Raw genomic sequence first — 11,501 nt, 5'->3', positions numbered from 1 at the left:
AAGTGGAATAGCACGAGATCAAAAAGACAGACATAAATAACCATGGTATCGCTGAAAACGTCATCTTGTCCCGCAAAAAACGAGCCACCATACAGCATCATCAGCAAAAAAATAAAAAAGTTATAGTCCTCAGAATAAAGCAATACAAAAATAATTATTTTTTCTATAAAATAGTTTTTATCGTATAAAAGCGCCAAAACATAAAAAAATTATATAAATGAGGTATCGCTGTAATCGTACTGACCCCAAGAATAAAACTGCTTTATCCATTTTACCAAACGCGGAATGGTATAAACGCCTCCCCCAAAAGAAATTCATGAATAGCTGGTTTTTGGTCATACTGCCTCACAAAAATCGAAATAAAAAGCGATCAAAAAATGTCACGTGCCCGAAAATGTTACCAATAAAAACGTCAACTCGTCCCGCAAAAAAACAAGACCTCACATGACTCTGTGGACTCAAATATGGAAAAATTATAGCTCTCAAAATGTGGTAACGCAAAAAAATATTTTTTGCAATAAAAAGCGTCTTTCAGTGTGTGACGGCTGCCAATCATAAAAATCTGCTAAAAAACCCACTATAGAAGTAAATCAAACCCCCCTTCATCACCCCCTTAGTTAGGGAAAAATTAAAACATTAAAAAAAATGTATTTATTTCCATTTTCCCATTAGGGTTAGGGCTAGGGTTAAGGCTACAGTTAGGGTTGGGGCTAAAGTTAGGATTAGGGTTGGGGCTAAAGTTAGGGTTTGGATTACATTTACGGTTGGGAATAGGGTTGGGATTAGGGTTAGGGGTGTGTCTGGGTTAGAGGTGTGGTTAGGGTTACTGTTGGGATTAGGGTTAGGGGTGTGTTTGGATTAGGGTTTCAGTTATAATTGGGGGGTTTCCACTGTTTAGGCACATCAGGGGCTCTCCAAACGCGACATGGCGTCCGATCTCAATTCCAGCCAATTCTGCGTTGAAAAAGTAAAACAGTGCTCCTTCCCTTCCAAGCTCTCCCGTGTGCCCAAACAGGGGTTTACCCCAACATATGGGGTATAAGCGTACTCAGGACAAATTGGACAACAACTTTTGGGGTCCAATTTCTCCTGTTACCCTTGGGAAAATACAAAACTGGGGGCTAAAAAATAATTTTTTGTGGGAAAAAAAAAGATTTTCTATTTTCACGGCTCTGCGTTATAAACTGTAGTGAAACACTTGGGGATTCAAAGTTCTCACAACACATCTAGATAAGTTCCTTGGGGGGTCTAGTTTCCAATATGGGGGTCACTTGTGGGGGGTTTCTACTGTTTAGGTACATTAGGGGCTCTGCAAACGCAATGTGACGCCTGCAGACCATTCCATCTAAGTCTGCATTCCAAATGGCGCTCCTTCCCTTCCGAGCCCTCCCATGCGCCCAAACAATGGTTCCCCCCCACATATGGGGTATCAGCGTACTCAGGACAAATTGGACAACAACTTTTGGTGTCCAATTTCTCCTGTTACCCTTGGGAAAATACAAGTCTGAGGGCTAAAAAATAATTTTTGTGGGAAAAAATGTTTGTTTTATTTTTACGGCTCTGCATTATAAACTTCTGTGAAGCACTTGGTGGGTCAAAGTGCTCACCACACCTCTATATAAGTTCCTTAGTGGGTCTACTTTCCAAAATGGTGTCACTTGTGGGGGGTTTCAATGTTTAGGCACATCAGTGGCTCTCCAAACGCAACATGGCGTCCCATCTCAATTCCTGTCAATTTAGCATTGAAAAGACAAATTGCCCTCCTTCGCTTCCGAGCTCTGTCATGCGCCCAAACAGTGGTTTACCCCCACATATCGGGTATCAGCGTACTCAGGACAAATTGCACAACAACTTTTGGGGTCCAATTTCTTCTGTTACCCTTGGGAAAATAAAAAATTGGGGGCGAAAAGCTCATTTTAGTGAAAAAATATGATTTTTTATTTTTACAGCTCTACATTATAAACTTCTGTGAAGCACTTGGTGGGTCAAAGTGCTTACTACACATCTAGATAAGTTCCTTAAAGGGTCTACTTTCCAAAATGGTGTCACTTGTGGGGGTTTCAATGTTTAGGCACATCAGGGGCTCTCCAAATGAGACATGGTGTCCCATCTCAATTCCAGTCAATTTTGCATTGAAAAGTCAAACAGCGCTCCTTCCCTTCCGATCTCTGCCATGCGCCCAAACAGTGGTTTACCCACACAAATGGGGTATCAGTGTACTCAGGACAAATTGCACAACAACTTTTGGGGTCCAATTTCTCCTGTTACTCTTGGTAAAATAAAACAAAATTGGAGCTAAAGTAAATGTTTTGTCAAAAAAAGTTAAATGTTATTTTTTTTTTTTAAACATTCCAAAATTCCTGTGAAACACCTGAAGGGTTAATAAACTTCTTGAATGTGGTTTTGAGCAACTTGAGGGGTGCAGTTTTTAGAATGGTGTCACACATGGGTATTTTCTATCATATACACCCCTCAAAGTGACTTCAAATGTGATGTGGTCCCTAAAAAATGGTTTTGTAAAATTTGTTGAAAAAATTAGAAATCACTGGTCAACTTTTAACCCTTATAACTTTCTAACTAAATAAATTTTGGTTCCAAAATTGTGCTGATGTAAAGTAGACATGTGGGAAATATTATTTATTAACTATTTTGTGTGATATCACTATCTGATTTAAATTAAAAGTTTGAAAATTGTGAAATTTTCTAATTTATTGCCAAATTTCAATTTTTTTCACAAATAAACGCAAGTCATTGGCTCTGTCCTAGGACCCTTACTCTTCTCAATCTATACACTCGGCCTGGGACAACTCATAATGACACTCAGATCTACCTCTCTGGCCCAGATGTCACCTCTCTGCTCTCCAGAATCCCAGAGTGTCTATCGGCCATATCTTCCTTCTCCTCTCGCTTCCTCAAGCTCAATGTGGACAAATCTGAACTCATTATCTTTCCTCCATCACGCATATCTTCCCTACCTGATCTATCTATCAAAATAAATGAAATCACAATTTCCCCTGTCCTCAAAATCCGCTGCCTTGGAGTAACCCTTGACTCTGCCCTGTCCTTCAAACCGCATATCTAAGCTCTCGCCATTTCCTGTCGCCTCCAGCTCAAAAATATTTCCAGAATCCGTCCTTTACTCAACCCACACTCTACCAAAATGCTCGTGCATGCCCTCATCATCTCCCGCCTCGACTACTGCAACATACTCCTCTGTGGCCTACCTTCTAACACTCTCGCACCCCTCCAGTCCATCCTTAACTCTGCTGCCCGCCTAATTAATCTCTCTCCTCACTACACTCCTGCTTCACCTCTTTGCAAATCCCTTCACTGGCTCCCAATTTCCCAAGGTATCCAGTTTAAATTACTAACACCGACCTACAAAGCCATCCATAACCTTTCTTCTCCGTATATTTCCACACTAATCTCTCAATATCTTCCCTCACATAATCTCCGGTCCTCCCAAGATCTCCTCCTTTCCTCCACGCTTATTCGCTCCTCACTCAATCGCCTCCAAGACTTCTCCCGAATATCACCCATCCTCTGGAATTCAGTGCCCCAACACATCCGGTTATCCACTACTTTTGGATCCTTCAAAAGAAACCAGAAAACCTACCTCTTCAAGGAAGCTAACAGCCTGTAAAGACCACACGGCCACCTCAACACCATTGGACCTACTGCAACCCTCGACCTACTGTCTCCTTCCCCATAATCCTGTAGAATGTAAGCCCCCAAGGGCAGGGTCCTCTTCCCTCTGTACCAGTCTGTCATTGTTAGTACTGTAAGTGATATTCGTATTTTGATGTAACCCCTTAATGGTGCTATATAAATAAATAATAATAAAAAAGGTCATATCAAAGATATTTTACCACTAACATGAAGTACAATACGTCACGAGAAAACAATGTCAGAATCATCAAGATCCGTTGAAGCGTTCCAGAGTTATTACCTCATAAAGTGACAGTGGTCAGAAGTGTAAAAATTGGCAGGGTCAGAAAGGAGAAAACAGGCTGGGTCTTGAAGGGGTTAAATACATTAACATTTGACCAGCTTGATTTTCCAGAAATTATCTGCGCCTCCAACAACCAATGTGCGAAAATTTTGAACGGACCAACTAGTAGTATATTAATGGTGGGTACATATCTGTATTCGGGGGAGACATGTATGTATACAATATATGTGACCTTCTTATTTTCAGGGCTGCGACGATCATTGTGACAAGAGTGGTGGCTGGGAGATGTCGACATGAAGGTCTGACCAGATGGAGAAGAAACAGGAGAAAGCGGCTCTAATCAGACGAGACATCAGCGGTAAGTGCCTGGAGTTAGATATTATTCTATATCTGCACTGTGTGAGGTGGAGTGATGTTTTTTTGTTAATTCCTTTATTCTACACTAGATGGTGGCCCGATTCTAACGCATCGGATATTCTAGAATATGCATGTCCACGTAGTATATTGCACAGCCAACGTAGTATATTGCCCAGCCACGTAGTATATTGCCCAGCCACGTAGTATATTGCCCAGCCACGTAGTATATTGCCCAGCCACGTAGTATATTGCCCAGTGACGTAGTATACTGTTATGATCCGGTGGTTAGGACAAATAATGGACGAGCTCTGGGACGTGGGAACTCTGCTGACCGCAATCCCTAAACCTATCAAAACACACTAGAAATAGCCGTGGATTGCGCCTAACGCTCCCTATGCAACTCGGCACAGCCTAAGAAACTAGCTAGCCCTGAAGATAGAAAAATAAGCCTACCTTGCCACAGAGAAATTCCCCAAAGGAAAAGGCAGCCCCCCACATATAATGACTGTGAGTAAAGACGAAAATACAAACACAGAGATGAAATAGATTTAGCAAAGTGAGGCCCGACTTACTGAACAGACCGAGGTTAGTAAAGGTTAGTTTGCGGTCAGCACAAAAACCTACAAAAGACCACGCAGAGAGTGCAGGGAAAAATACCTTCCGCACCGACTCACGGTGCGGGAGGCGCCCCTCTGCGTCCCAGAGCTTCCAGCAAGCAAGGCAATATTGACAAAAGCAAGCTGGACAGAAAATATAGCAAACAAGCAAAATAGCACAGAGGAACTTAGCTTCTGCTGGAGCAACAGGAACTCAGAACGATCCAGGAGCGAACTAGAGCCATAGTACAACATTGACAGCTGGCATGGGGCAAAGATCTAAGTGGAGTTAAATAGAGCAGCCCACTAACGAATTAGCCTCGTCACCTGTGGAAGGAAACTCAGAAACACCCACAGGCACCAGAGAAAGTCCATGGACAGAACCAGCCGAAGTACCATTCATGACCACAGGAGGGAGACTGACAACAGAATTCACAACAGTATACAGCACAGAGCCACGTAGTATATTGCACAGCGACATAGTATACAGCACAGAGCCACGTAGTATATTGCCCAGCCACGTAGTATATTGGCCAGTCACGTAGTATATTGCCCAGCCACGTAGTATATTGCCCAGCCACGTAGTATATTGCCCAGCCACGTAGTATATTGGCCAGTCACGTAGTATATTGGCCAGTCACGTAGTATATTGCCCAGCCACGTATGTCACAGGTTAAAAAATAAAAAATATACTCACCTTCCGAGGGAGCCCTTGTAGTCATGTCGCCTGTGTGCAGTGCACTCGGCAGCTTCTGGTCCCAGGGTTGGTAGCGCAGGACCCGTGATGACGTCGCGGTCACATGATGTGATAAGGTTGCGATCACATGACCGTGACGTCATGGCAGGTCCTTGTTGCATACCATCCTTGCCACCGGAACCTGCCACTTGCATGGAGCGGTTACCGGAGCGTCGCGAGGAGCGGGAAAGGCGGTGGAAAGTGAGTATATAATGATTTTTTATTTTTTTAATTATTTTTAACATTAGATCCTTTTACTATTGACGCTGCATAGGCAGCATCAATAGTAAAAACTTGGTCACACAGGGTTAATAGCGGCGGTAACGGAGTGAGTTACCCGCGGCTTAACTCGGTCCGTTACCGCTGGCATTAACCCTGTGTGAGCGGTGACTGTGGGAAGTATTGAGCAGGCGCCGGGCACTGACTGCAGGGGAGTAGGGAGGGACTAATCGGACTGTGGCTGTCGCTGATTGGTCGCGGCAGCCATGACAGGCAGCTGGCGAGACCAATCAGCGACTTGGATTCCATGACAGACAGAGGCCACGACCAATGAATAACAGGGACAGAGAGAAGGACAGAAAGACGGGAGTGACCAATAGACAATTATATAGTAGATTCTCACACTTGTGCGAAATGTCTGTGTGCTTCCAGGATTTTTTTATCAGATGGCACACTTACTCAGAGTTTTATAAGTCCATTCACACATACATGAAAATCATGGATCTGAGAATGAGATCTGTGAGGGTCAGAGAATGTTTTGTTCTGATCCGATTTTGAGGATCAAAATAGGACATGCTCAATGCATCTGTAAAAGCATCAATACATATTGGTTGTCCTTGACTATGCTACGTGGTACCCAGAAGCGGTTCCCCTAAGAAACTCCTCAGCCAAAAGTATAGCCAGTGAGTTGATCCACATCTTTGCCTGAGCAGAAATACCAAGAGAGATCCTGACAGACCAAGGAACACCCTTTATGAGTAATGTGATGCGGGAACTGTGTAAGGCCTTGCAAATTATAAAACTGAAGATGTCAGTTTACCATCTGGCTAATCGTTACTCGGACGTGTCCGCTCTTTGCCAGTCGTTACACTGGCTGCCCATTCATTACAGGATACAATTCAAAGTACTTGTCCTCACCCACAAAGCTCTCCACAGTGCGGCACCCCCATACATCTCCTCCCTCATTTCTGTCTATCGGCCTAACCGACCACTGCGCTCTGCAAACGACTTTCGACTAACCTCTGCACTAATCTGTACCTCCCACTCCCGACTCCAAGACTTCTCCCGTGCTGCGCCAATCCTCTGGAATGCTCTACCCCAAGATATTAGGACCATACACAACTTGCATAGTTTTAGGCGCTCGCTCAAAACTCATTTGTTCAGAGCGGCCTATCACGTTCCCTAATCAAACTCATTTTATGTTTGTGTGTGTAGCCCATTCAGTATCTCCATCTACCCCCCACTCCCTGAAGATGGCTGGACCATCATTGTAAATACATCATTGTAAATACACACCTGTACTTTGTATCTCCCCACCTCATTGTAGATTGTAAGCTCTCACGAGCAGGGTCATCTTATTTTGTCTTATTTTGCTTTATTACTGTATTGTTAACATTGTTACCTATGACTGTTGTGTTTGAAACTGTTAAACTGTAAAGCGCTGCGGAATATGTTGGCGCTATATAAATAAAGATTATTATTATTATTATTACCATCCATAGACAGATGGCCTTGTGGAGGTTTAATAAAACCTTGAAGAGTATGTTTAAGAAGGTCATAAAAAAGGATAGTCAAGACTGAGACTGTCTCCTCCCATATCTGTTATTCTCTATCCGAGAGGTGCCATAAGCCTTTACCGGATTTTTTCAGTCTTATCTCCTATATGGCTGACATCCGCGGGGGCTCCTTGATATAGCGAAAGAAACCTGGGAAGTCGAAGTCACGCCCTACCAAAGCATCATTGAGCTTGTCACCTAGATGCAGGAGACGGTTGCGACTGTAATGCCCATCATAAGACAACATCTCCTCCAGGCCCTAAAGACTCTATTCCGGGTCTATAAGTGGTCAGCCAGGGTGAGGCAGTTCTGCCACTGTGGCCGAGTCCTCACACTTATTCCAACGGTAGAGAGTACGTTTTTGGACAAATGGCAAGGACCCTATGAAGGAGGTAGAAAAGCTGGGTAAAGTGAACTACAAGGTTAATCAACCGGGAAGGCGTAAGCCGCACCACGTCTACCACTTTAATCTTATCAAACCATGGCACGACAGAAGGGTCAAGCCAGAAGGGAACATTAAAGGTGTCACAACAGCAGAGACGCTGTTGAATGCCCAAAAACAGCAGTGTCGGGAATTCTTGTAGCAGAACCGGGACACATTCCCATATTTGCCGGGGTATACAGATGTCATAGAACACGAGGTTTTGACTGAACCCCATGTGCGGGTGAACGTGAAGCCCTACCGAATTCCTGAAGCCTGCGAGAACTGATCTCCAAGGAAATGAAGCATATACTGAATCTCAGAGTCATTGAGAAATCTAAGAGCGGGTGGTCTAGCCCAATTGTCCTTGTTCCAAAAAACAATGGAGAATAGAGATTCTGTAATGATTATCGGAAGCTGAACGAATTCTTCAAGTTCGAGGCATATCCGATATCGCGTGTCGATTATCTGATCGAGAGACTTAGAAGTTGGACTCTAACTCAAGCTGGCAAACCCACACCATGGTATGGACTGTTTACTTTATGTATCACTTTGTGCTAGACAAAGGCTGTATTTGAGTTTTCCTGTGATGTGTTTTATGAGTAGAGATGGGCAACCCGAAAAGTAAAGTTCGGCATCCGTACTGAACACCTACTGATCGGGCATGGACACTGAACATGGACTTCACCAGGCAGTCCATATTACTGTTCGGGTTCAGACCCCTGAACACCGAGTGTCTGTCGCGCTGTCATATGCATGACAGCGTGGCAAACACTGCATCTGATTGGTGGTAAAATAATCACCACCAGACAACCGTGGTTCCCACACTGTCAAATTACAGCGTGAGCCCGCAAATATGATCAGAGGTATAAAGTTTACCTCCTGTCACTGGTGTCGGATGATGAAACTACTGCTCCCATCAGCCAACACCTGCTGCCACTAATAACAGTAAGAGCAGGCAGCAGCTGATGGGAGTATTCATCAGCCGACGCCTAAGCTGTAATTAAATAATAAAAAAGGCATGGGTTCCCCTGTTTTGTTTTTATAACCAGCCAGGAAAAATTCACAGCTGGGGGTTGAAACTTTCAGCTGTCAGCAAGCCTGGTTATCAAGAATAGAGGTGTCCCCATGCTGTATTTTTTAATTATTTAAATAAATAATATTAAAAAATGGCATGTGGTCCCGCTCATTTTTGACAACCAGACAAGCTAAAGCAGACAGCAGGGGGCTGGTATTCTCAGGGTGGTAAGAGACCATGAATATTGGATCCCCCCCAGCCAATAAATAGCAGGTCACAGATGCCCTGAAAAGGCGCATCCATTAGATGTGCCAATGCTGGCGCTTTGCCCGGCTCTTCCCACTTATAATGTAGCGGTGGTAAGTGGGGCTCATATTTGTTAGGTTGATGACACCTTTGTATTTTCAGGTGACATCAAGCCAACAAATTACTATTGGAGAAGTGTCTATAAGACACCCATCCATTACTAATCCTATAGTTACAGTATATGGTAAATAAAGACAGAGCTAGAATAAAGTATTTTATGTGAAATAATACAAACACTTTTACTTTTTTTAATTAAAAATAAAAAACACAGTTATACTCACCTAAAGCCTAATTCCACTGAATTATAAGACACCCATCCATTACTAATCCTATAGTTACAGTATATGGTAAATAAAGACAGAGCTAGAATAAAGTATTTTATGTGAAATAATACAAACACTTTTACTTTTTTTAATTAAAAATAAAAAACACAGTTATACTCACCTAAAGCCTAATTCCACTGAATCCCAAGTCTCCTGTAATAAAACAAAAGTAAAAAACAAGAATATCCCTCACCTGTCCGTTGTTATGTCTCATGCTGTAATCCATGTCTTGGGGGTAAACAGTTTTCAACCTGGATGGTGCCAAGATGCGATCGTCCAGGCTGAGAACCACTGGCGAATGATCTGTTGCGAGCGCAGCATCAGTGGCTAGCTGTGACGTCATCAAGATTACTGACGATCCCTGAGGCTGCGTTCCCAGCCGGGCTGAACTGCGGTGACCTTGATGAGATCTCTGCTAGAACCGTCAGAAAGTCTCATGGTGCAGAGGCGAGTTCACTGGGAGACTTTCTCACCGAGGTCACCGTATTTCGGCCTGGTTAGGAAAGCAGCCTCAGTGACCAGCAGTAACCTTGATGACACCACCGCTAGTCGCTGATGCTGCGGTCGCAGCAGCTCATTCACCAGTGCTCCTCAGCCTGAATGGTCATGTACATGACAGTGTCCCCCATTCAAGTGAATAAGGTATGGGTTAGGGCCCGTGTACTGTTCTGGTACCCACACCTGAAGTTTTTGTAACTGATCGGCCGAACACGAACATCCAGGTGTCCGCCCATCTCTATTTATGAGGACTGAAATAAAACAGCCACACTTTTAAATAGAAAAGGTGAACCTCATATTGTTCCCAAGTGAGTAGCATTGTTACACCCTGAAAAACACCAGTTACTAAGTAACTGGTGTTTTTCAGGGTGTAACAATGCTAGTCAAATCTGGGGAAATGGGCTATTTGCCCACTTTGGTGCCAGTTCTGATGCCAGAACCTGTTTGGGCCAGGCTCCCGGGTCCTGAAATAGATGCATCGTTATCTGTGTCTGCAGTGTGAGATCAGTGGCCCAAAGCCATCGAACCCCTTCAATAACTGATGAATAAGAAACCAGCTTTAGCCCCGAATAAAAAAAAACTTCAGCGTCGTCACATAATTCATTCGATATTTTAATATGATTTTTCCTGACAAAAATACAGATTGTACTGAATATTGTGTAGCATGATCTAACCTTGCCGGACGAGGTGGACATATTCACGTCTTATCGTGCTGGAACTTGAAGTTCTAATCTTTAGCAGCGAAAAAGCGCAGCTCAAGACGGCGATTACCTCAGAAACCGACGCCAACAACATGGCCGCCGGCCGCTGAGTGGCGACACAATGTAGATGTGGACGACACCCACCTCCTCGCCCAGATCTCAGTCATGTTCCGGAGTCTGGTGACGTCATAACGTAACGTGTTCTGACGTAGGAATGTACACGTCGGCGAGCCGGATATCCAAGATGGCGGCTCTGCCGACTTCAGCTTAGTTCGTTCGCTGCCGGTAGACGGTGAGCGGAGCCGTTGACCTGTGCCGGCCGAGCTGAGGCCGCTGGGACTACAGGTGAGGGGGAGCGGGGAGCGCAGCGCGAATATGGTCTGTGTGCGGTGCCGGGTATAAATATTGGAGGGGGGGGGCTCTGTGTGATGTGTGGTCCCGGTTATGAATATTGGAGGGGGGGACCTATGTGTGATGTGTGGTCCCGGTTATGAATATTGGAGGGGGGGGGGCTCTGTGTGATGTGTGGTCCCGGTTATGAATATTGGAGGGCGGGCTCTGTGTGATGTGTGGTCCCGGTTATGAATATTGGAGGGGGGGACCTATGTGTGATGTGTGGTCCCGGTTATGAATATTGGAGGGGGGGGGGCTCTGTGTGATGTGTGGTCCCGGTTATGAATATTGGAGGGGGGGGGCTCTGTGTGATGTGTGGTCCCGGTTATGAATATTGGAGGGGGGGCCTCTGTGTGATGTGTGGTCCCGGTTATGAATATTGGAGGGGGGGACCTATGTGTGATGTGTGGTCCCGGTTATGAATA

General features: G+C 44.5%; 1 protein-coding gene across 7 annotated transcripts in view; it reads left to right on the top strand.

Annotated features, from left to right (window-relative positions):
• Nucleotides 1-10,891: 10,891 nt before the first annotated feature.
• The window catches only part of SEC16A (SEC16 homolog A, endoplasmic reticulum export factor), a 61,320-nt gene continuing 60,710 nt past the window's right edge, over nt 10,892-11,501 (top strand). For all 7 annotated transcript variants that reach the window (XM_069747467.1, XM_069747463.1, XM_069747470.1 and 4 more), the window contains exon 1: nt 10,892-11,028. The gene's annotated coding sequence lies outside the window, so the exon portion shown is untranslated. The remainder of the gene's footprint in view (nt 11,029-11,501) is intronic.

The sequence above is a fragment of the Ranitomeya imitator genome, chromosome 2 (assembly GCF_032444005.1).
Source record: "Ranitomeya imitator isolate aRanImi1 chromosome 2, aRanImi1.pri, whole genome shotgun sequence".
Taxonomy (NCBI): domain Eukaryota; kingdom Metazoa; phylum Chordata; class Amphibia; order Anura; family Dendrobatidae; genus Ranitomeya; species Ranitomeya imitator.
The sequence above is the reverse complement of the archived record's forward strand: the minus strand, read 5'-3'. Positions and strand labels throughout refer to the sequence as shown.